The following is a 25,499-nucleotide window of genomic DNA, read 5'->3' as shown; positions in this document are numbered from 1 at the left end:
AACAATACCTTCCCAAGTGAAATGGTTAGAGTGTGGTGCTAATGAGGCAAAGTTAATAATTTAATCAGGAGGTATGGATTCTGTTAACTCTGTTCTCTTCCCCATGAGAACCTTAGCCAGGTGCCCCACAAGTGTGTGTACACGGTCACAAGTGGATCTGGCCAAAAGAGTGTAGATAGATCAACATAAATGAGACCCTCTGTTGTCCTCCCCCATCCTTGGAAAAACTTGAAAAAATGTTCCCACCCAACCCCCCACAGTGGTCAGCAGACTTTTGGTCAAGAGCCATTTAGGTCTTACAAAGTAAAGAGTAAACACAATGTGATCTTAAAAGTAAATTATAAAGATACAGTAAAACAGTGGATTTCTCTGTATAATAAAAGGTAGCATTTTAGAGTTAATTTTGCAAAAGAAAAACCTTTAGAGCAATAGGTCACAGTGGCACCTAAACTGTCATATCTAAAGCAGCTTTATCTTTTTTTTAACCATTTTTTAAAATTGGGGTACAGTTAATTTACAATGTTGTGTTAGTTTCAGGTGAACAGCAAAGTGATTCAGATATATATATATATATATATATATATATATATATATATATATATATATATATATATATTCTGTTTCAGATTCTTTTCCATTAGGGATTATTACAAGATGTTGAATATAGTTCCCTGTGCTATACAGTAGGTCCTTGTTGTTTGTTTTATATATAGTAGTGTGTATATGTTAATCCCAAACTCCTAATTTCTCTCTCCCCCCCTTTCCCTTTTGTTAACCATAAGTTTGTTATCTATGTCTGTGAGTCTTTTTTCTGTTTTGTAAATAAGTTCATGTGTATCTTTTTTTAGATTCCACATATACGTGGCATCATATAATATTTGTCTTTCTCTGCCTGACTTACTTCACTTAATATGATAATCTCTAGGTCCATCCATGTTGCTGCAAATGGCGTTATTTTATTCTTTTTTATGGCTGAGTAATATTCCAGGGTGTGTGTGTGTGTGTGTGTGTGTGTGTGTGCGTGTGTGTGTGTGTGTCTATACACACATACCACATCCTCTTTATCCATTCATCTGTTGATGGACATTTAGGTTGCTTCCATGTTTTGGCTATTGTAAATAGTAAAGCAGCTTTATCTTTAATTTTGAAATTGTCATTGCAAATCCAGAGTGAAATAGTTACATGAGTACATAGCCACGTGAAGTAGTAAGTGAATGTTTCTGGTATTGTTCTTTATTTGTTCCACATTTTGTTCGAGTCTTTACTATTGTGCCAGGCACTGTGTTAGCCCCTAGGGATACTAGTTTTAAAATAAAATAAGTGGTACAGGCTACTATATATAAAATAGATAAACAACAAGGTCCTACTGCATAGCACAGGGAACTATATCCAATAGCTTGTAATAACCTATAATGGAAAAGAATATGAAATATATGTATGTATGTATAACTGAATCACTTTGCTGTACTCCAGAAACTAACACAACATTGTAAATCAACTATACTTCAATTAAAAAATAAAATAAAATACCATGCATAAATAAAATAAAATATCTGGGGTGCCCAAGGAATGCCTGGAATAGTTCTAGAAAAATGGGGCAGAATAAAAGGAAATGAACAAAGTTCTCTAGCTCAGGGGATCTATCAAGACAGTAGGTTAAGTCTGAAAATAGAGTGATCTAGGATCATTTGCAGTCACCTTGTACTGGACTTCCCTGGTGGTGCAGTGGTTAAGAATCTGTCTGCCAATGCAGGGGACACGGGTTCGAGCCCTGGTCCAGGAAGATCCCACATGCCACGGAGCAACTAAGCCCATGCACCACAACTACTGAGCCTGCGTGCCACAACTACTGAAGCCCACGCGCCTAGAGCCCATGCTCTGCAACACGAGAAGCCACCACAATGAGAAGCCCACACACCACAACGAAGAGTAGCCCCCACTCGCTGCAACTAGAGAAAGCCTGTGTGCAGCAACGAAGACCCAACGCAGCCAAAAATAAATAAATTAATTAATTAAAAAATAAAAAACAAAAAAAAAATCACCTTGTACCTAGAGAGCCGAGTATCAAAATTAACAAATGGTTTCTAGGACATAATGGTAGCTAACCTCATGATTGGAGAAACACTAATGAAAACCACAGTGAGTTACCCTCAGTAAAGCATAAAAATGTTGGTAATATACTGTGTTGACAAAGCTGGAGGTGGGAGGAGTCCTCTCATAAATTGCTGGTGGGAGTGCAATTAGTCAATTGAGGGCAACTTTGCAATAGCAATAAAAATTTCAAATACATGAGACTTTGATCCCAAAATTCCATTTCTAAAAATCTCTCCTTCAATTATGTTTGCATAGGTGTAAACTATTGTGTGCAATTGTTTGTAATAATAAAAATAAGAAACAACAAGATCTCCATCAGAAGAGGATTGATCAAATAAATAATGTAATTTTTAACTTTATTGAAGTATAGTTGGTTTACAATGTTGTGTTAGTTTCAGGTGTATAGCTGTATAGCACAGTGATTCAGTTTATATATATATATATATATATATATATATATATATTCTTTTTCAGATTCTTTTCCTTTATAGGTTATTACGAAATATTGAGTATAGTTCCTTGTGCTATACAGTAGATCCTTGTTATCTATTTTATATATGCTCTTTATGTACTTATATGTAAAATACTATGAAAAAAAGGAAGGTGTGGAGCTGTGTACTTTCTCAATTTTGTGCCATGGAAGTGTATTACCTATTTAATTATGTATCTTAAAAAGTAATATATATATAAAAAAAAGTAATATAGAAAAATTTTTGAATAGCCTGTCAAGGATGATATTTAGATTGAAGAGCGAGTTGGTCAGCTTCCCGCCTTAGTGTCACCTAAAGAAAGATCCTGTTAGCCTGTGAACATATACTAGAAAGTCTATGTTGTGCAAAAACTCAGTCTTTATAGTTCTCTAATTGGGCCCAGCAGAATTTTTGACAGATGGTTTTCATGAGAAATTTTACTTTGTAAAAATCCCATATCAGGTTGCCCTCTATTTGAGAGAAGTCCAATTCTATTTAGATTAGAGCTGCTAAGCTCTAAGGGTGCAAATAAGAGAGTTCATTTAGAGAGTGGTTTTGAGGATGTGCAGATCTCTACTCTGTATTCCATCCAGCTCTGTATTGCCTTCTTTTCCATGCAGCAGTGCAAGCCCACGGAGTAGTGGTGGTGTTTTCTCAGAACCACTGTGATGCCTTTTCACCTACTACCGTGGGAGCTCCTTGAGGACACGGTCCATGTCCTATACTTCCTTTATATTCATCACAGCAGAGCTTTTCAAACCATTTGTGGTGAAGGACCATTTTCCCCCAAATCCATTGTGTACCAATACTTTTATATAATACAATAAAAATGAATGACTAGAAAAATGAAATCAAAACGAAAGAGAAATACAAGCCCAATTCTTTTCTGATTATATTCAACAGACGTGAAATTACTCTGTCAATTTTTTGTTAAGGTTTTGAAACATTTACTCTCAATTTCTTGTCATGGACCAGCAATAAACAGTTGAATACATCATTCTTCTAGTGTTTCCTATTTTGCAGAGTGTTTTCACATCTCTCTCTCGCTTCTACCATAACACCACCTTCGGAATTAAGTGGAGCAGATTTTATCATTCCCATTTGACAGAAGAGGAAGATGAGGCATGCAGATTAAGTGATTTGCCTGGTCTGAAACAGCCCAAGTTAGTCTGACTCCTATTGCATTTTGCGGCAGCTGCACTAAGAAAGCCCTCCAGTTAAAGAGAGCCTCCCAAGAATTCCACCAATTAGAAAAACTTGCCTTAGGCTTTCCAAAAGACTGCTTGGCGTGATGGTGTGATGGAAAGAACAGGGATTCTGGAATCAGAGAGCTAGTTTGGAATCCAGGCTTGAGCAAGAGATTTTACCTCTGAGCCTGACTCCTTATCTCTAAAGTGGGGATAATGATAGCTTCTCCACAACGCTGCGCTAAGAACTAAATGGTGAATGTAAATAGCTAGGTACATAGTTCAGAAAGAATGGTTATTATTAAAATCAGGCTCGGTTTAGAAGGGCCCCATTGAAGGACGCGCTCTGTAATCTAATCACGTGGAAATGTGCGCCATCTACTGGTGGAGTAAAGAATATGGCTCTGAGAAGAGAACGTTGCTCTCTGCTAAGAATGGGATCAGTAAACTGTGCCCTTCTTGTCTTTCTCTTTTTACTCCTTCCCAATAGTAACAGGTGCCTCTCCTGCCTCACAGTGAAAACAAGGTAGGAAATATGGTCTTCCACCTCTAACTGGTAGTAACAAGGCCGCACCCCCTTTCTGACATGGTAACAGAGGAGGTCAGCTCAACAGACGATTTAAGTAAGATCCAGAGTCCCATCACATAGTGTCAAAAATGTCCAGGATATAAATGAAGATAACTTGTCATAACAAGAAACAGGAAAATCTCAAATAAGAAAAATCAACCAACAGATACCAAGACCTATGTCACACAGATGTTGGAATTATATGACAAGGATTTTAAAACGTTCAACATAAAAGTGCTTCAAAGAGCAGTTCTGAACAGGTTTGAAGTGAATGAAAAAAGTCTCAGCAAAGAAATAGATGACATAAAGGAGAACCCAATGGAAATTTTATCCTTAGTACAGTTTGTTTAATTGAAATATAGTTGATTTACAGTATTATATTAGTTTCATGTATACAGCATAGTGATTCAGTATTTTTGCAGATTATACCTCATTATAGGCTATTACAAGATAATGGCTATAACTCCCCGTGCTATACAGTATATCCTTGTTGCTTATCTATTTTATAAATAGTAGTTTGTGTCTGTTAATCCCATACCCCTAATTTGTCACTCCCCTCGTCCCTCTTCCCTTTACTAGCCACAAGTTTGTTTTCTATATCTGTGAGTCTGTTCCTGTTTTGCATATACATGCATTTGTATTTTTTTTAGATTCCACATATAAATGATATTATACAGTATTTGTCTTTCTCTGTCTGACTTATTTCAGTAAGCATAATATTCTCTAGGTCCGTTCACATTGCTGCACATGGCAGAATTTCATTCTTTCTTATGGCTGAGTAATATTACAGTACACGCACACGCACACGCACACACACACACACCACATCTTCTTAATCCAATCGTCTCTTGATGGGCACTTGGGTTGCTTCCATGTCTTGGCTATTGTAAACAGGGCTGCTATGAACATTGGGGTGCATGTATCCTTTCAAATTAGTATTTTCATTTTTTCCTGGATATATACCCAGGAATGGAATTGCTGGATCATATGGTAGTTCTATTTTTAATTTTTTGAGGAACCTCCATACTGTTTTCCATAGTGGCTACAACAATTTACATTCCCACCAACAGTATATAAGAGTTCCCTTTTCTCCATATCTTCTCCAACATTTCTTATTTGTAGACTTTTTGATGATAGCCATTCTGACAGGTGTGAGGTGACATCTCATTGTTGTTTTGATTTGCATTTCTCTAACAATTAGCAATTTTTCATGTGCCTGTTAGCCATCTGTATGTCTTCTTTGGAAAATTTCTATTCAGGTCTTCTGTCCATTTTTTTTATTGGATTGTTTGTTTTATATTGAGTTGTACGAGCTGTTCGTATATTTTGGATATTAACCCCTTGTCGGTCACATCATTTGCAAGTATTTTCTCCCATTCAGTATGTTGTCTTTTTGTTTTGTTGATGGCTTCCTTTGCTGTGCAAAAGCTTTTAAGTTTAATTAGGTCCCATTTATTTATTTTTGCTCTTATTTCTTTTGCCCTAGTGGACTGATCTAAAAAAATATTGCTATGATTTATGTCAAAGAATGTTCTGCCTATGTTTTCTTCTAGGCATTTTATGGTTTCCATTCTTACATTTAGGTCTTTAAACCATTTTGAGTTTATTTTTGTATATAATGTGAGCATATGTTCTTGTTGTTTTACACGTAGCTGTCCAGTTTTCCCAGGGCCACTTGTTGAAGAGACTGTCTTTTCTCCATTGTATATTCTTGCCTCCCTTGTCATGGATTAGTTGACCATAGGTGTGTGGTTTTATTTCTGGGATCTCTATTCTGTTCCATCAAGCTATGTGTCTCTTTTTGTGCCAGTACCATGCTGTTTTGATTACTGTAGCTTTGTACTATAGTCTGAGGTCTGGGAGGGTTATACCTCCAGATTTGTACTTTTTTCTCAAGATTGGTTTCTCAAAATGTCATGGGTATTTTGATAGGGACTGCCAAATGGAAATTTTAGAACTGGAAAATACAATGACTGAAATTTTCCAAAATTTGGGAAAAGACATGAACCTACAGATCCAATGGCTGAGCAAATCACAAACAGAATAAACGCAAAGAAATCCACACCAAGATACATCATAATCAAACTTTTGAAAACTAAAGGCAAAGAAAAAAATCTTGAAAGCACCAAGTGAGAAATGACACCTTACTTAGGGGGAGGGGAACTACTTGAATGAAGGCATGGTTCTCATCAGAAACCATGGAAGCCAGAATGAAATGGCACAACATTTTTCAAGGGCTAAAAGAATTGAATATATAAAGAACACTTGAAATTGAACAGTAAAATAAAACAAATAATCCAACTAGAAAATGAGCAAAAAACATGAAGAAGCATTTCACTGAAGAGGATAAACAGAAGGAAATAAACACCTAAAAAGATGCTCAATGTCACTAGCGTTTAAGGAAATGCAAATTAAGACTATGGTGAGATATCACTAGACACTTCCTAGAACTGCTAAGCTAAAAAAAAAAAAACAGTGATAATACTAAATGCTGGCAAGGATGTGGAGAAACTGGCTGCTTCATAAATTTCTGGTGGGGGTGTAAAATGGTACAGCCACTCTGGAAAACAGTTTAGCATTTTCTTAATAAACTAAACATATACTTAGCATATAACCAAGAACAAGCTCAAGGTGCTATATGAGACGGAACAGAAGAGGCCTGTGACCACCCTGTGTCACTGCAACTGCCATCTGGTATCAGCCATCAGCCAGAAGAGCTTCCTGTGGAGTCTGTGGGCCAGCAAGCTGAGGGGCATGGTCTTCATTAGCACCCAACTGTACTTCCACCAGGTAATCAGTGTGAAGCATTTCATCCTGGCCATGGCTGTCCCGAAGAGCATCTCACTGCTATGCTACCAGTAGGACAGCAAGACTCTAAGCCTCAGGTTCTCGGATGACAAGACCCCTCGAGGTGTACAACGTGGACCTCATGGTGGACAATGCTCAGCTGGGCTTCAGCGTGTCTGTCCAAGACCGCAAGTTCATGGTCTACCTGTACCTGCTGAAAGCCAAGGAGAGTTCTGGGGGCATATGCCTGCTGCAGTGGGCAGACGTCCACGTGGGCACCCAAGTGAACACGATCTGGAGGATCCCAGGTGGAGGGTCACATAGGGGCCCAGCCAAAAGTCAGTAGTGTGGGAGAACAAGCATTTCACGTGGTTTGTCACACTGGATAGTGGCATCGCGCTTCAGCAGCTGCTGAAGCTGCAAAACAGGCTGACCACTGTGCTGCCACACCTGCGCTGGCCACAAGTCCTGCAACGGGTGGATGCAGCGTGTGGACTATGTCCTACAGAACGTGGTGTTGACCTTCCTCGCCCCAGCTTCTCAACCACTGTCTTCACTTCAGAACCGTGGAGCACTGTGAGCTGGCCAAGATCAGCACCATGCCTGGCATAGTCATGGATGACCTGATTGAGACCTATGGCATCACCACCCACGTCTAGACCCGGGGACGCTGCCACCGTCCCCATGCACTGCTTTCTACCCCCTTTTTGTATAAAACACGGGGAAATGGGTAAGCGGGGAATGATTGATACATGCAATAACTTAAAAGGATCTCAAGGATGGTGAGTGTAAAAAAGCAATCTCAAAAGGTCACATATTATAGGATTCCATTTACTTCAGATTTTCAAAACGAGAAAATTGTAGAGATGGAGAATAAAGTAGTGGTTGCCATGGATGAGGAATAGTGAAGGGAGGGGAGTGACTAGAAAGGAATAGCATGAAGGAGATCTCCATGGTGATGGAACAGTTCTGTATCTTGATTGCAGTGGTGGCTACACAAATCTACACATGTGATAAAAATGGCATAGAAGTATTCACACACTTGTACCATTGTCAATTTCCTGGACTGGATGTTATACTATAGTTTGTAACACGTAACTGGGGGGGAAATCTGGGTGAAGTTTACGAAGGACCTCCATAGTATTTTCACAACTTCCTGTGAATCTATAATTATTTCAAAATTAGAAGTTTTTTTTTTAAAGAATGGGAAGAGAGGAATTGTAGACATCGAGTATAGACAATTCTAATGAGGAATTTTGCTGTAAAGGGGAACAGAGAAATCAAGTGGGTAGAGAGCAAGGGAAGGTGGCTCAACAGAAGACGTTTAAAATTTTTTAATGGGAGCAATAACAGCATGGTTGAAGCTAATGGGAAAGACCCTATAGAAGGAAAAAAAATTATGCTTGAGGGGCAAGAGAGGAGAAAATTGCCAAAAGAGGAGTGGAGGGGTTGGCCTCAGCTAAGAGCAGGGCAAGTTCATCCATAGTCATAGGAGAAAGGGTAGCATATATACATAGATTTAGGTAGGTAAGTAGATGCAGTGGTAGAAATTTGTGAGCTTTGTTTTCTGATTGCCTCTGTTTTCGCAGTGAAATTGGAAGCAAGGTCATGAGCTGAGAGTGAGGACGGGTGCGGAGGTGTTAGAGGTTTAAAGGGAGAAGGTATGAAATAGTTGTCTAGGAAACAGGGAGAGTAAACGGACTAGGATAATATTATGTGATTTCCTGGCAACATTAAGTGCCCACTTGAGGTTCGTGGTCTTGAATTTAAAGCGAGAGTGTCATTTTGTGTTTTTCTCCAGCCATGTTCAGCTCCAGTGATATAGGAGAGGGATAGGAGTCATTGGTAATGACAAAATGGAGGCAAGAGACTGCAATTAGGTGGAGGAGAAAACTGGAAGAGAGGATTTCAAGGGACTGAGAGGCTAGGGTGTTAGAAGGATCAGGTATTGTGATATTGAAATCATAAAGAATTAAGACAGGATTAACTGCAGAGAGTTACAGTGAGACAGAAACTAAAATATTATATAGCATATATAATATATTTAACATACTCTGTGACAGAAATTCAAAGATGGGGATTTTTAGGGAGGAGAAAGGGAGAATGACTTGAAAATAGCAGTGAGGGACCTCAAGCTGTGGCAATAAAAATAACCACTGCTCGAGAGGGCTGTAAGGTCCTTGGGTAGATCTAGATTTCAGTCAGATTAAGAAGGTGAGGGAAGCATTCAGCAAACCGGGAAAGAATATAGAGGATTTTGCTGGAGACTTTGAGTACTAGTTAAGATGACTATATAATTTATCATCCAATCTGGGATACTTATGAGAATGACAAGTGTTAAACTGGGCAGGATGGTGGCACACCATGTATAAACTGGAATTGTCCTGGGCAAACCAGGACTATGATTCTAGAGGACAAAGTGGAAGGATTTCAGGGCTAAGAGATGGGGATAGAACATGAAATATTCAGATAGTGACCAAGGAGTCCCACGGTTTTTGTGATGACTGACATAAACAAAGTTGAAAGGCATAAAGAGCTTAGTTCTGGTGATACTAAGGCAAATTGTGGTGGCAAGTCTGTGAGTGTTTAGAGGGAGAAATGGGTGGGTGTTCAGGGCCTGCCCTTCACTCCTACCAATGGAGATACAGCGTCCTGGATACAGGAGTTCTATTCCCAGCCAGACAGCAGCTGGATCCTAAGCCCCACTGAGGAATACCTTGATATTTCTGAAACTCTTTGTGCTTCCAGTATGAATTATTTGGGGAACTGGGACTGGACTGACTGCAGCCAAGGAAATTAATAGACCTAGCTGTGAAAAGGTGAGGATGGGAGAGACAAGGGACTCAGTGGTATTTCCAACAGAAACTACAGGGAAAGACACTAACATTGACAAAAGTAGAAAATACCAAGCTGAATAGGAAAAAATATAGAGTCCACCACTTAGATCTAAAAACCTAACTGCACAAGAACAGAATGGCTAATACGCTGCTGAATTACTCAAGGTCTCTTATTCCTCTTTTCTTTTCTATGTTCATTCCCTAGGTGAGTTCATCTAGTCTCATGGTTTTAATTACCATTAATATGCTGATGACTTCCCTACATATACCAAATGCTGGAGAGGATGTAGAGAAAAGGGAACCTCCTACACTGTTGGTGGAAATGTAGATTGGTGCAGCCACTATGGAAAACAGTATGGAGGTTCCTCAAAAACCAAAAATAAAGTTGCCATATGATCCAGCAATCCCACTCCTGGGCATATATCTGGACAAAACTATAATTCAAAACGATACATGCACCCCTATGTTCATAGCAGCACTATTTACAATAGCCAAGACATGGAAGCCACTTAAATGTCCATTGACAGGTGAATGGATAAAGATGTGGTATATATATATACAACGGAATACTACTCAGTCATAAAAAAGAATGAAAAAATGCCATTTGCAGCAACATGGATACACCTAGAGGTTATCATACTAAGTGAAGTAAGTCAGAAAGACAAAGACAAATACCATATGATATCACTTGTATGTGGAATCTAAAATATGGCACAAATAAATTTACCTACAAAACAGAAACAGACTCACAGATATAGAGAACAGACTTGTGGTTGCCAAGAGGAATGGGGGGTGGGGAGGATGGATTGGCAGTTTGGGATTAGCAGATGCAAACTACTATATATACATATAACTGAATAACTTTGCTGTAACCAGAAACTAACACAACATTGTAAATCAACTATACTTCAATAAAATAAAATTTTAAAAATATGCTTATGACTTTCAAACTTATCACTCTAGACCTAATATCTCCCCTGAATCTCAGATCATATAACTGCCTAATTGAAATCTCAACTTGGATGTTTAATAGGTGTCTCAAACTTAATATGTTCAACAATGAACCGCTGATTTTTCCTTAAAAATGTGTTCCACCCCCACCATGCCGCATCTCAGTTGATAGAAAACTATCCTTCCAGTTACTCAGGCCAAAATACATTGGCCATAGCTTTAACCCTAATTGTATCCCCAATTCTGTTTGGTTTGTCTCTTTTTCTCACACCCCGCATCCAATGTATTAGCAAATCCTTTTGGTTTTCTCTTCAAAATGTACCCAGAATTATACACTTCTCACCTTCTCTACCACTACCTCACCATTCCTAAACACCATGATCTCTCACCTGGATTACCATAATATTCTCCCGAATGGTCTCCTTGATTCTACTCTTGCCACCCTATATTCTGTTCACAACACAGAAGTCAAAGTGATCCTTTCATAACACAAATCAAATTATGCTACTCCAGTGTTCAAAACCCTCCAATAGCTTCCCCTTCTTACTCAAACAAAAATCCATACACCTTATCATGGCATGCAAGAAAGGCCCTATGATCTGTTCCCTGCACAACTCTCCTCTAGACACACTAACTTTGTATTGCTGTTTTAGATCTGCCGTACTCTTCAACCTCAGGGCCTTTGCACTTGCTGCTCTCTCTGCCTAGAAAGCTCTTCCTCACCCTCACCCTCACCCCTACCATATATCCCCTTGACAAGCTCCTCACTTCATTTGGGTCTCTAGTCACGTGTCTTATCCTTCCCGTCTACCACTCCTTCTAAAATGCCACCTCCTTTGTCATCAATTCCCTTGATTTATTTTTCTTCAAGCACTTTTTACAAGGCTATATATTTTACTCATTTCATTTATTATCACTTCCTCCCACTAGAATGTAAGTTTCATGAAGGCTAGAATTTTGTCTCATTCATCACTACACCTACGGCCCTAACAACAGTGCCTGGTACATAGTAGGTACTCAAAATTTTGATTGAATGGAGACAAAGGTATAAATAATTAAATAGATAGAAATAAATTTTAAATGGTATTATATGTATATAGGTTATTTTAAGTAAAATACTGGTTTTAGATTTATTCCTAGATACCTTATAAGTTTTTTTATATTGCAAATGAGATCCTTCTTTAAAATTATATTTTAACTGCTAATTGCTACCATACAGGAACTCTGTTGACATTTATGAGAAATTCTTATATCTAGCAACCTTGTTGAATTCTCGTATTCTAATAGTTTTATAGATCCTCATAGCTGTTTTACATAGAGAGCCATATCATCTGTGAATTATATATTTTATCTTCTTTTTCAGTCTCTATTCTTGTTTTTTTTTCCTTTTATCATCTTAGTGCATTGTTAGAACCTCCAATTTAATGTTGGATAATAATGGCGCTAGGTTTCATGTAGGTTTTGGGTAGGTAGCCTTTTTCAACTCTATATCTCTTATGTTTTGTTGTTTGTTTTAAAATAATGAATGGGCGTTCAATTTTAACAGTTACTTTTTCTACAACTAAGATGATCATATGGTTTTTCTCTTTTTTAACTATTAGTGTGGGGAATTACGTTAACAGTTTCTCTAATTAAATCACTTTTGAACTAATGGGATAACCCCTACTTGTTCATATTTTTAAAATATACATGAGGGAATAAATCTGCTTGTATTTTAGTTAGGAGTTTTCATTTATGTTTATAATCAAGATTGGCCTCCAAAATTTTTTTCATGCCCTGTCTTGGTCAGGTTTGGACATTAAGGTTATTCTAGCCTCAAAAAATGAGTGTCCTATTCACCAGGAAATTTGACGTTATATAATTGTTGAAGGTTGGCTTTAAAAAAAAAAAGCTATGGTAAAGTCATTTTGGCCTCATGCCTTTCCTTAAGTGGATTTTTTTACTACCATTTTGACTTATTTAATTGTTAAAGGTCTATTCAGCTTCTGAAAGTTCTGTATACACTTTGGATACAAGTCCTTTGTTAAGCAAGGATTTTCATATATTTTATCCCAATCTGATGTTTGTCTTTTCATTCTCTTAACAACATCTTTCTAAGAACAGATTTCGATTTGATAAAGTTCAATTTACCAATTTATTATTTTATAGGCCATGCTTTCGGCATTATTTATGAGAAATATGTGCCTAACTCGAGGTTTAAAAAAAGATTTTCTACTATGTTTTTTTCCGGAAGTTTTATAGCTTCAGATTTATGACCATTTTGAGTTAATTTTTATAAATGGGGAGAGGCATGCATCAAAGTTTACTTTTTTGCAGGTGGATATCTAATCATTTGAGCACCATTTGTTGAAAATGCTATCCTTTCCTAATGAATTGCCTTTGCATCTTTGTCAAAAATCAATCCTGTGGGCCTATTTTTGGACTCTCTATTCTGTTCCATTGATCTATTTACCAATATTCATGCTGATACCACACTGTCTTGATTACTGTACCTTTATAATAAGTCTTGAAGTCAGTTGTTGTAAGTATTCCAACATTATTCTCCTTTTTCAAAATTGTATTTGAATATGTGTATCAAATCATCACATTGTACACCTTAAACTTACACAATGTTATATGTCAATTGTATCTCAAAAAAGTTGGAAATAAATTTAAGCAGACACCAAGATAACTCAGTAATGAATAGTGGTTTATTGCAGTATTTTAAAAAATCAAAATTAATGTAAAAATCCATATTGAATAAAATATAAAATTTTTAATGAAGATACAATCTGACCCTGGAATCAATTGCATGCCCCTTAAAAAATTGTATTTGACTACTCTAACTTCTTGGAATTAACATGAATTTTAGAATTTGCTTGTCAGTTTGTACAAAATTCTTTTAGGATTTTTATTGAGAATACATTGAATCTTTAAATCAATTTGAGGACAACTGACATCATAACAATACTGAGTCTTCAGATCCACGATGAGGATATACCTCTTGATTTATTTACATCTTTTGTAATTTCTTTCAGCAATGTTTTCTAGTTTTCAATGCATAGATCTTGCACATATTTTGTTAGATTTTTATCTCCTAGTATTTTATGGCATAGATTTTTTTAATTCAACTTCCAATAGTATGCAACTTGTATATAAAAATGCAATTGAATCTTTGTATATTGATCTTGTATCCTACAGCGTTGCTAAACTCATTTATTAGTCCTAGTAGCTTCTTTTGTGAATTCCTTAGCATTCTCTATGTAGACTATCATGTCATCTGACTATAGAATTTTAACTCTTCCTTTCTACTCTGTATAGCTTTTATTTCTTTGTCTTGCTCTATTGTATTGGCTAGGACCTCCAGTAGAATAACGAATATAAGCAGAGAGTAGATATTCTTCCCTTGTTCCTGACTGGCCTCAAAGCATTCCATCTTTCACCATAAATATGATGTTACATATAGGGGTTTTTTTGTGGATTTTCTTTAATGGATTGAAGAGATTCCTTTCTTTTCCTAGTTTGCTGAGAATTTTTATCATGAAAGGATCTTGGATTTTGTAAAGTATTTTTTCTGAATCTGCTGAAGTGATCATATGGTTTGTTATTTTTTCATCTTTTAATATTGTGAAATACATTGGTTGGTTTTCAGATATTAAATCCTCTTTGTAGTCTTGGAATAAGTCACTTGTTCATGATATTTTAGATTATTTTCTAAAATCTTAAGAATTTTTGCATCTATGTTTATTAGGGATATTGGTCTGTAGTTTTCTTTTCTTTCAAATTTATTTGTCTCATTTGGGTATCAGAGTAATGCTGGCCACATAGCATTAGTTAGAAAGTGTTCCTTCATCTTAAATGTTTGGTAGAATTTGTCAGTGAAGCTATCTTGCCACGAGTTTACTTTGTTGGAAGGTTTGTAAATAAAATTTTAATTTCTTTGTTAGTTATGGGCCTGTGTATTTTATCTATTTCTTCTAGAGTGAGCTATTGTCCGTAATATTCCCTCATTATCCTTTTAATATGTCTAGGATCTGTAGTGATGTTCCCTTGTGTTATATCTGATACAAGTAAATTGTATCTTCTCTTTTTTTCCCTACTCAGTCTGAGTGGATGTTTATTTATTATATTGATTTTTCTCAAGGAAACTGCTTTTGGTTTTATTGATTTTTTTTCCCATTTTATATTACAGTGATTTCTGATCTAGTATTTACTATTTTTATTCTTCTGTTTAATGTGTGTTTGATTTGCTTCTCTTTTTCCAGTTTCCTAAGATGGAAGCTTGGGTCATTTATTTGAGACCTTTATTCTTTTATAATGTAAATGTTTAGTGCTATAAGTTTCCCTCTAAGCACTGCTTTGTTGTTGCCCTTACATTTGGTAAGTCATATTTTCATTTTCATTCAGCCCAAAATGCTTTCTAGTCCCCCCTGTGATTCCTATTCTCTGACCCATGCGTTATTTATAGGTACATTAATTAGTTTCCAGATATCTTGGGATTTTCCAGATATCTTTCTGTTATTGATTTGTAATTTAATTATTTTATGGTCAGAGAACATACTTTGTATTACTTGAATCCATTTAAAATTATTGATACTTTTTTGTAGCTCAGAATTTGGTGTCTTGGTCATATTCTGTATGACCCTTAATAATGTATATTCTGCTGTTTTGGGTGAAGTGTTCTATAAATGGTAATTAGGTCATGTTGATTGATAGTTTTGTTTGTCTTCTATACCTTTATTGATTTTCTGTCTCCTTGTTCTATCATTTTTTTAAATTAATTTATTTTTATTTATTTATTATTTTTGGCTGTGTTGGGTCTTCGTTGCGGTGTGCGGGCTATCTCTAGTTGCAGCAAGCGGGGGCTACTCTTTGTTGTGGTGTGCGGGCTTCTCAATGCGGTGGCTTCTCTTGTTGCGGAGCACAGGCTCTAAGCACGTGGGCTTCAGTAGATGAGGTACGTGGGCTCAGTAGTTGTGGCTTGCGGCCTCTAGAGTGCAGGCTCAGTAGTTGTGGCGCACAGGCTTTGTTGCTCCGTGGCATGTGGGGTCTTCCCGGACCAGGGCTCAAACCCGTGTCCCCTGCATTGGCAGGTGGATTCTTAACTACTGCACCACCAGGGAAGCCCTCTATCATTTATTGAGAGAGGGGTGTTGGAATCTCATACCTGTGAATTTATCTGTTTCTCCTTGAAGATCTCAGGTTTTATTTCATGCATTTTGAAGTTCAGTTATTTGATGAATTGACCATTTTATCATTATGAATGACACTCTATCTGTGGTAAAATTCTTTGCCCTGAAATCTATTTTGTCCTGCACTAATGTAGCCACTCCAGCTTCCTTCTGATTAGCACAGAATATCATATTCTATCCCTTTATTTTTAATATAGTTGTGTTTTTATATTTATATTTTTAAGTGTGCAGCAGTTTTATTTTATTTTTTTATTTTTTTATTTTATTTTTTTAAAGGTATTCCCTCAACTAAATTTGGACTTTATTTTTTTCATCTCCCTTTGCCTGGAACAATCTATCATTGGTTTGGAGTATGCTGTTTCTTTTTTTTTTTTTAATTAATTAATTAATTTATTTTTGGCTGTGTTGGGTCTTCGTTTCTGTGTGAAGGCTTTCTCTAGTTGCAGCAAGCGGGGGCCACTCTTCATCGCGGTGCGTGGGCCTCTCACTATCGCGGCCTCTCTTGTTGCGGAGCACAGGCTCCAGACACGCAGGCTCAGTAGTTGTCGCTCACAGGCCTAGTTGCTCTGTGGCATGTGGGATCTTCCCAGACCAGGGCTCGAACCCGTGTCCCCTGCATTGGCAGGCAGATTCTCAACCACTGCACCACCAGGGAAGCCCTATTTTTTTATTTTTTTAAGATTTATTTACTATTTATTTATTTATTTTATTTATATTTGGCTGCATCGGGTCTTAGTTGCAGAATGTGGGATCTTCATTGAGGCATGCGGGCTCTTCGTTGTGGTGCACGGGCTTCTCTGTAGTTGAGGCATGCAGGTTTTTCTCTTCTCTAGTTGTGGTGCGCAGGCTCCAGGGTGCATGGGCTCTATAGTTTGTGGCATGTGGGCTCTAGTTGAGGTGCGTGAGCTCAATAGTTGTGGCAAGTGGGCTCAGCTGCCCTGCAGCATGTGGGATCTTAGTTCCCTGACCAAGGATCGAACACCCTGTCCCCTGCATTGTAAGGCGGATTCTTTACCACTGGACCACCAGGGAAGTCCTGTCTTTTTATATTTAAAATGAGTATCTTGTAGGCAGCCTATATTTGGGTCATGCTTTTTCATCCAATCTGGCAATCTCTGCCTTTTAATTGGGGTATTTAAACCACACGCCTTTAATGTGATTGTTGATATAATCATATTTAATTCTGCCATCTTGCTATTGATTTTCTCTTTATCCCATCTGTTCTTGTTCCCATTTTATTCTTTTATTTATTTATTTATTTTGGCTCCGTTGGGTCTTCGTTGCTGCGCGCTGGCTTTCTCTAGTTGCGGTGAGTGCGGTCTGCTCTTCGTTGTGGTGCATGGGCTTCTCACTGCAGTGGCTTCTCTTGTTGCAGAGCATGGGCTCTAGGTGTGGGCTTCAGTAGTTGTGGCACATGGGCTCAGTAGTTGTGGCTCACAGGCTCAAGAGCGCAGGCTCAGTAGTTGTGGTGCATGGGCTTAGTTGCTCCGCAGCATGTGGAATCGTCCCGGACCAGGGATCGAACCCGTGTCCCCTGCATTGGCAGGCAGATTTTTAACCACTGTGCCACCAGGGAAGTCCCCCCGCTTTTATTCTTTTATTGTCTTCTTTTTGGATTAATGAGATTTTTTTTTGATCCCACATTATCTCCTTTTGGGCTTATTAAATATAACTTTTTGTTGTGTTACTTTACTGATTGTATTAGGATTTACAGTATACTTTAACGTATCACATTCAACCTTGAGGTAATAACAGTTCATGTACAGTATAAGAACCTTACAACAACATCCTTCCACGTTCCCTCTCCTTGCCTTTGTGCAATTGTTTTCATACATTTTGTTTCTACATATGTTATAAGCCTCATAATACATTGTATCCTTTTTGCTTTAAGCTACCTATGATCTATTCAAGAAATTTGTAATATATGGACAAGAAACAGTATTTACCCACATAGTTTCCTTTTTCAATCTCTTCATTTCTTTATGTAGATCCAGGTTTCCACTGGGTATTTTCTTTCTGCCTGAAAGATTTCCTTTAGCCTTTCTCGTAGCACTGGTCTGCTGGTGATTAATTCTTTCAGCTTCTATGTGTCAGCAGAGGTCTTCATTTTTCCTTCATTTTTAAAAATATTTTTACTGAGTATAGAATTCAATGTTGACAGCTTATTCTTTCAGTCCTTTAAAGATGTTGCTTCACTGTTTCCTGCCTTTCATGGTTTCTGGTGAAAAATATGTATAATTTTGATATTTGTTCTTCTGTATATAATGTGTCTTTTCTCTGGTCTGTTTTAGTATTTTTTTTCTTTATCACTATTTCTTGAGAAATTTGATTTTGACGTGCCTTAATATAGTTTTCTTTATGTTTCTTGTGCTCACAGTCTATTGAGTTTCTTAGATTTATAGGTTTATAGATTTATCATTTCTGGGAAATTTGGGGCCATTATTTCTCCTAATTATTTTTCTTTGCCCTCTTCCTTCTCCTCTCCTGGGAATCATATACATATTAGGCTACTTGCAGTCATCCCAGAGCTCACTAGTGTTCTGTTCATTTATTTTCAGACTTTTCTTTTTTGTGTTTCTTTTTTGAATCATTTTAAGTGCTATGTCCTCAAGTTCACTAGTCTTTTTTATTGACGTGTCTAATTTGCTCTTAATCCCATCCACTGTATTTTATATCATAGACGTATATTTTCATCTCTACAAATTCAATATGGATCTTTATTTATATCTTCCTTTTCTCTCCTTAACATACCCCTACTTTCCTCTACATATATGGAATGTATTTATGGCAGTTGTTCTAATGGCCTTATCTAGAAACTCTATCATCTGTGCCATTTCTGGGTCTGTTACTATTGATTATATTTTCCTTAATATGAGTCATATTTTCCTACTTCTTTGCATACCTGGTAATTTCTTATTGGATGCCAAACATTGTGAATTTTATCTTGTTTGGTACTAAATTTTCTGTATTTCTCTTAATGATTTTTAGCTTTTTCTGGGATAGAGTTAACTTACTTGGAAAGAATTTGATCCTTTTGAGGGTTGCTTTTAATCTTTGTAAGGTAAAATCTGGAAGAGTAAATAAAAATAAAATTGAACTTTCCCTATTGCCAAAAAGGAAAGAGATCTTTTTTCTCTCCCTTTTCTTAGAGTTTTTTCCTTGAGAAACCTAGTATTTGTGAATTCATCCTCTGTTGCTTTGATATGTATGTAAATATTTTTTAAGGACTAAATAAGCTTCTTGCCAGCCTTATAATCCAGAAATGTTTTTCTGAAGGGACCGGGAGCCATCTCTTTGAAATGTAAACATCAAGATGGAAGGGGCTTCCCTGGTGGCACAGTGGTTGAGAATCCGCCTGCCAATGCAGGGGACATGGGTTCAAGCCCTGGTCCAGGAAGATCCCACATGCTGTGGAGCAATTAAGCCAGTGTGCCACAACTACTGAGCCTGCACTCTAGAGCCCACGAGCCACAACTACTGAGCCCACGAGACACAACTACTGAAACCCACACCTAGAGCCCATGCTCTGTAACAAGAGAAGCCACCTCAATGAGAAGCCCACACACTGCAACGAAGAGTAGCCCCTGCACATCACAACTAAAGAAAGCCCGTGGGCAGCAACGAAGACCCAACGCAGCCAAAAATAAAAGATAAACAAATTTATAATAAATACATAAATAAACATCAAGGAAGATAGCACCCCTATATTTCTCTGGCATCCTGGGAGTTTAGCCTAGGTGCTTTGCCCTAAGCTGTAAGCACCTGCTTGTTACAGAGATATGAGAAGCTGTATTTTTCCTTCAGATAAAGACAATTAACTAGCACAGATGGCTACTCCAATTACCAGGTGAACTTAGGATGAACTATGAAAGAATGTGTCGCAAACAGTACTTTCAAGTCCTCTTACATAAGGACACATTATAATTTAAAAACATGTATGTAATAGATACATGGCATACATAAGAATGGGATTTCTTTCTTTCTTTCCAGTCTCATTAGCAGATTGCCTGTAATGCATCACAGTCTGGTTTAATGCCTATTCAATAATAAAACTGTTTTCTCTCTTGTCTAGATTCATGGAGAGGATTTCCTGGATTGGCAGAAAATTGTACTTTTAGTTTTTCTCCAACAGATCAGACAGCAGTTTAAGGCTAATATTGTCCTCTACTGTGGCACTATTCTTCTGAGTACTCTACCCAAAGCTCTATGTATTACAAGATCTCTCTACTCTGGATATTGGGGATATGAAATCTTCCCAATCCAGTTTGAACTCATAAACTTGTTCTCTATTCTCATTTCTTGTAATTCATTTTCTGGCCTTGGGTAGTTTCCTCACATACATGTGCTGAACAGTACTCAGCTGAAGACTCTAGGAGAACCCACTGCATATTTCCAGAGCACTCAAGTATGCTCTCTCTCTCACTCTTGGTCTCTCTCTCTGTGTCTCTGTCTGTCTCTCTCCCTCTCCCCTTCCCCCCCATCCCAATACTATGCCCTGTGAATCTAATCACCTTGTACTCTTTGAATTTTCAGCTCAGTCTTCTTGACTCAGGGAGACTGCCAGGCTCTGTTTAGATTCCCCCTGCCTGTGCTGTGACCTGAAAACTCTCCAGGCAGTAAGCTGAGGTAATCATAGGGCTCACTTTGTTTGTTTCCTTTCTCTCAAGGATCAGTGTCCTTTGCTGCCTGATGTCCAATGTCTGAAAAACATTGTTTTATTATTTTTTATTTATTGTTTATCCATTCTTTTTAGTTGTTTAAGGCAAGAAGGTAAACCCAGTTCCTTTTACTCCATCATGATTGGAAGAGAAAGTCCCTGCGTTATCTTTGAATCATAGTTTCTTCTTTCTCCCCCTCTTTTCCTGCCTCTCTTGGATTAATCACTTTTTTAAAAATCCCTAATGATTTTGAAGTTATTCACTATATGCCCTTTCTTTTATAGGTGACCATTTTCCACCTATTGTCTTGGACAAATGATGAGCTTCTTTGCTGTATTTCAGGCCCTGTGGGTGAAATTTTACTAGTTCCCTTTGTGTGAAAGGACTCAGGGCTTAATGGATAGAACTCAGTTTCTGCTTTGTGGCCACATCTTCCATCTCTGGAAGAGTATTATAACTCCAGTACCTAAAATGCAGCGATTCTCAAACTTTTTCATCTCAGAACCTATTTACACTTAAAAATTATTGTTCTGTTTTGCTGAGTTAGAGTAAACAAATTCCAAACTGTCTCTCCCACTAAATATAGCTGTAAAACCTGGACAGAAAGTAAATAATAGAGTAGATAGGGGAAGAAGACTAGATTTTGTAATATTACTGAATTATTAGTAAGTTTACCATTTTATTTCTTCTGGTGTAACCTGGTGTGAACTCATGGAAATCCAAAACCCAAAAGTGTATGCTGAAAATTACTAAATGCTGATGGAAGAAATCAGAAAAGGCCTAAATAAATGGAGGGACATATCATGCTCATGGATTGGAAGACTCGACATAGTAAATATGCCAGTTCTCCCCAAATTAATCTATACATTTAACACAACTCCAATCAAAGTCCCAGCAATATTTTTCTGTCAATATTGACAAGCTTTCTTCTTTTTTTTTTAGATTCCATATATATGTGTTAGCATACAGTATTTGTTTTTCTCTTTCTGACTTACTTCACTCTGTATGACAGACTCTAGGTCCATCCACCTCACTACAAATAACTCGATTTTGTTTCTTTTTATGGCTGAGTAATATCCCATTGTATGTATGTGCCACATCTTCTTTATCCATTCATCTGTTGATGGACACTTAAGGTTGCTTCTATGTCCTGGTTATTGTAAATAGAGCTGCAATGAACATTGTGGTACATGACTCTCTTTGAATTATGGTTTTCTCAGGGTATATGCCCAGGTGTGGGATTGCTGGGTCGTATGGTAGTTCTATTTTTATGAAGAACCTAGGGGCAGGACAGCAATAAAGACGCAGACGTAGAGAATGGACTTGAGGACACGGGGAGGGGGAAGGGTAAGCTGGGACGAAGTGAGAGAGTGGCATGGACTTATAAATACTACCAAATGTAAAATAGATAGCTAGTGGGAAGCAGCCACATAGCACAGGGAGATCAGCTCGGTGCTTTCTGACCACCTAGAGGGGTGGGATAGGGAGGGTGGGAGGGAGACGCAAGAGGGAGGAGATATGGGGATATATGTATATGTATAGCTGATTCGCTTTGTTATAAAGCAGAAACTAACACACCATTGTAAAGCAATTATACTCCAATAAAGAAGTTAAAAAAATATTGACAAGCTGATACCAAAATTTCTATGAAAAGACAAAGGAATGAAAATAGTTTAAACAATTTTGAAAAGAATAAATTCAAAGTAATCACACTATCTGATTTTAAGACTAACTGTGAACTTTACTTTGAACTTACAGAAATCAAGGCAGTGTGGTATTGGTGAAGGGACACACACATAGATCAATGCAGGATAGAGAGTCCAGAAGGAGAACCACACCAATATGACCAATTGATTTTTGATAAAGGTGTAAAGGCACCTTCATACCTTCCTAAAATGGAGGAAAGGTAGTCTTTTCAATAAATGACATTGGAACAACTGGAATTAGATGTACAAAAAAAATGAATTTCAACCTTAACCTTACACCTTACACAAAAATTAACTCAAAATCAAAATAGACATAAAACTATGAAACCTTTAACAGAAAACGTAGGAAAACTAGCTTCATGACCTGAGGTTAGGTAAAGAGTTTTTTTCACATGACACCGAAACATGATCCATAAAAGAAAAAAATGCTAAATTGGACTTCGTCAAAACAGAAACTTTTTGTTCTGTGAAAGACACTGTTAAGGGAATGATAAGAGGAGCTACAGACTGGGAGAGAATATTTGCAATTCCCACATCTGACAAAGGACTTGTATCCAGCACACATAAAGAACTCTCGTAACTCAACAGATAGAATATAAAAACTCCATTAAAAAAAATGGCCATTGTATGGAAATATGTTAATATAAATGTTTCAGACATTACATGAAATTTCTAAAAATCTTATATGTTCTGGTATAATGTTATAAGTCATAATTCTAGTTATTACTTTAAAATGTATATCTCAGAAATAACTAAATTTCCTTGTCAATTGCATTATTATGAACTTTCATCAAATCTTTAACCGTGGTCATTTTTAAGTCTTTTGTCATTTACAGACACTTCTGGGTGTACTCTGATGCTTTTGCAAACATGTTCCTATAAAAGGGTTTCATCTTCAAGGAATTCATGGAAAAGACTCTGACAAGTACAGGTTCCTGGTAACTGACTATACTGCTGAACTGAATGAATAAGCATTTTCAGAACTCTAATGGAAAACTGATGAATTCATAAAAGTGCTAACAAAAGATCAAGATGAAAAAAAATTAATTACATGGGACTGAGTGAACTGATGAGGATGATTATAATTTTTGTGACTTTCTGTTTGAATAAAAAAAAAAAATCCCCCCCCAAAAAAATGGCCAAAAGGCTTGAACAATCACATCAACAAAGAGGATTTATGGATGAAAATAAACACATGAAAAGATTTTCAACATCATTAACCATTAGGTAAATATACATTAAAACCGCTACATATCTATTAGAATGGCTAAAATGAAACACTGACAAAACCAATTGCTAGCAAAGATGCAGAGCACCTGGAATGCTTTTACATTGCTCTTCTAAATGCAAAATGTTACAGCCACTTTGGAAAACGGCTTAGAGTTTCTTATAAACATACACTTACCATATGGTCCAGCAATCCCATTCCTGGGTATTTACCTTAGAGAAATGTTCACATGAAACCTGTACATGGAATGTTCACAGTAGCTTTATTTGTAACAGCCCCAAAGTGGGAATAACCCAAATGTTCTTCAGTGAGTGAATGGATAAACAAACTGTGGTACTACTCAGCAATAAAAAGGAATGAACTATTGACTCGCCCAACAACTGGAATGGATCTCAAAGGCATTATGCTGAAGGAAAGAAGCGAGTCTCAAAAGGTTATATATTGTATGATTCATTTATATGACATTATCAGAAGGATGTAACTATAGTGACAGAGAACGGATCAGTGGTTGTCAGGGCTTAGGGGTGGGGGGATGGTATGATAAAGGGATAGCACAAGGGAGTTTGGGGGCTAATAGAACTTTTTTTTATTATTCTGTTTGTGGTGATGGTTGAATGAGCCTATACAAGTGCTAAAATTCACCAAACTGTATGCCAACAAAATCAATTTTACTATATATTCATTTTAAAACAAAAATTAAAAATTATTGAACATCCTAAAGAGCTTTTGTTTATGTGGTTAATACCTATCAATATTTGCCATTATAGAAGTTACAAGTGATTTAAAAATTAAATATTAATTTGTTAATTCATTTAAAACAACAATACTGGATACATGCTACATGTTACATAAATAACATACTTGTAATGAAAAGTGACTATATATTCCAAAATATGCAAAAAATGTAATCTCATTGTTTTACATCTTTGCAATTCTCTTTCATGTCTGGCTGAATAGAAGACAGCTGGATTCTCATATCTGCTCTGCATCAATCTGTTGCAGTATCATAGGTCATGTAGCTTCGGGAAAACTGCTAAACACTTGATGGAGAGAGTGATAAATGAGAGTGATAAATGCAAAGAGAATCTCAGCATTCTTGTGAAAATACTTTTGACTTTGTGGACCCCTAAAAGGATCTTGGGGACCCCGAGCTGTCCCTAGACGTCCCTTTCATTATCACTGCTAGTGTATGCCAAAATCTGATACCTGCTTAGGTCATTTTCAGCTTCAGCTCACCGTCACTGATCTAACTTGGCCTTCCCTCTTTGTCTATGGTGCTTGGGAATTTCCTTTTCTTGATTCTAAACAAGGCTATATATATTCTGTTTCCATTACATGTATCCAGCATTTATGTATCTGAAGTGGGATACATATCACATCAGCTTCATCTTCTTTATCAGCTGTAGTTCTCTCTATATATAATCATTGTGCTATTGATCTTTTCTGTTTTGTTTGGTGTGATTTCCTTGTGCCTTTTCACAGTGTTTCTACCTTTTCAGTTGTGGGGTTTCTTTTCTTGTTTGCTTCTAATGTGGCTTTGTAATTTATTTTTCTTTTCTATTTTGTTTTGAGATTTAAAACTTGTTTTCTTAATTTCCTACTGTCTTCAATATCTTCTTTTGACCCTAGTGTTTTTCAGTTGTTCTCTTTTTAAAGAACCATCATGATACCTATAATAACTATATACCATCATGATAACCTATGGTATCTATATACCATCATGATATCAATAATACTTCCAGTGTTTCTTTGGTACCCTTTCTCACTGTGTCTGCTGTTCATTTGCCTTTTGCTTATGTTCCTTTCTCTTTTCCTCATTTCCCCCTAGTTTCTATGCATAGG

General features: G+C 37.0%; 1 pseudogene; it reads left to right on the top strand.

The window, feature by feature from the left end:
- The first annotated feature begins 7,073 nt into the window (after nt 1-7,073).
- LOC137756307 (cleavage and polyadenylation specificity factor subunit 1 pseudogene) lies at nt 7,074-7,765 on the top strand (annotated as a pseudogene).
- The last annotated feature ends 17,734 nt before the right edge of the window (nt 7,766-25,499 follow it).

This window comes from Eschrichtius robustus, chromosome X (assembly GCF_028021215.1).
Source record: "Eschrichtius robustus isolate mEscRob2 chromosome X, mEscRob2.pri, whole genome shotgun sequence".
NCBI lineage: Eukaryota > Metazoa > Chordata > Mammalia > Artiodactyla > Eschrichtiidae > Eschrichtius > Eschrichtius robustus.
This window is presented reverse-complemented; position numbering and strand designations above follow the sequence as displayed.